The sequence below is a fragment of the Lampris incognitus genome, chromosome 6 (genome assembly GCF_029633865.1).
Source record: "Lampris incognitus isolate fLamInc1 chromosome 6, fLamInc1.hap2, whole genome shotgun sequence".
Lineage (NCBI taxonomy): Eukaryota > Metazoa > Chordata > Actinopteri > Lampriformes > Lampridae > Lampris > Lampris incognitus.
In genome coordinates, this window is record NC_079216.1 from 66,125,201 (window position 1) to 66,126,780 (window position 1,580).

Sequence of the window (1,580 nt, forward strand, 5' to 3'; positions counted from 1 at the left end):
ACCCTCTTACCAGTCTCTCCCCTCTCTTTCTCTCTCTCGCTTGTGTGTCTGTGTCTCTTCCCCTCACTCTCTCATTACTGTTCTGCCATCTCCTGGTAGACCTCAGCAGCAGCACCTCGTTATCCTAACGGCAAAAACGTAGAATGAGCATGAAGGCACAGCCTGCCCAAAAGTCTAACCTGTAACACCATCATCCTACCACACGCCCGAAAAAGATGTCAGGCGACATGACTTTGTTTGGAAAGTCAATAAGTAGAACAGTTGTTACAGATCTTTGTTATTATTATTTGCATAATATCAAAAAAAATACTTCCAAAAAAAAAAACACACACAGCCAACTCACAGCAAAGGCGGCACGGTGGCGCAGTGGTTAGCACAGTGGCCTCACAGCAAGAAGGTCCTGGGTTCGAACCCCGGGGTTGTCCAACCCTTGGGGGTCACCCCAGGTTGTCCTCTGTGTGGAGTTTGCGTGTTCTCCCCATGTCTGTGTGGGTTTCCTCCAGAGGCTCCGGTTTCCCCCCACAGTCCAAAGACATGTAGGTCAGGTGAACTGGCCGTACTAAATTGTCCCTAGGTGTGAATGTGTCGGCCCTGTGATGGACTGGCGACCTGTCTAGGGTGTCTCCCTGCCTGCCGCCCAATGACTGCTGGGGGACAGGCTCCAGCATCCCATGACCCGACTTCGGATAAGCAGCTTGGATAATGGATGGATGGATGGACTTCTAAAAAAGACAAAGACACTTTATTCGGCGTTGTATATATATATACACAACGAAATTCCTCTCTGCATGTAACCATCCTGTTGTACAGGAGCAGTCGGCAGCTGCAGCACCCGGGGACCAACTCCAGTTTTTCTTTCCATCACCTTGCTCAGGGGCACAGGCAGGAGTATTAACCCAAACATGCATGTCTTTTTGATGGCGGAAGGACACCGGAGCACCCGGAGGAAACCCACGCAGACACAGGGAGAACATGCAAATTCCACACAGAAAGGACCTGGGCCGGCCTGGGGTTTGAACCCAGGACCTTCTTACTGTGAGGCAACAGTGCTAACCACTGGGCCACCGTGCCACCCAAACAGTAATTACAATTTTAATAAGCAGTAAAATTTTGTAGTGGATAAAACACATTTCTTGAGAGAGTAACAGCAACACATAATGGCACAGATGTGACTCACAACTGTCGTGTGACTTTATGGTGAACATAACGATAAGGGATCATTGACCAGTTTGTAATTGGAAGCACGCCTTGCATTGATGCACATTTACAAATGAGTAGCTAAAGTTACGTATTGGAAATGGTAAATGGACTGCATTTATTTTGTACGTTTCTAGTCTACCGACCACTCAGAGAGCTTTACAGTGGATGCCTCACATTCACACATTTACATACACATTCATACACACATTCATACACTGCTGGCGGAGGCTGCCATGCAAGGCGCTAAGCTGCTCATCAGGAGCAGTTAGGGTTCAGGGTCTTACTCAAGGACACTTCGACACGCTCTCTGGAGGATCGAACCAGCGACCTTCCGATTACTAGATGAACCGCTCTACCTCCTGAACCATGCCGCCCCTAGG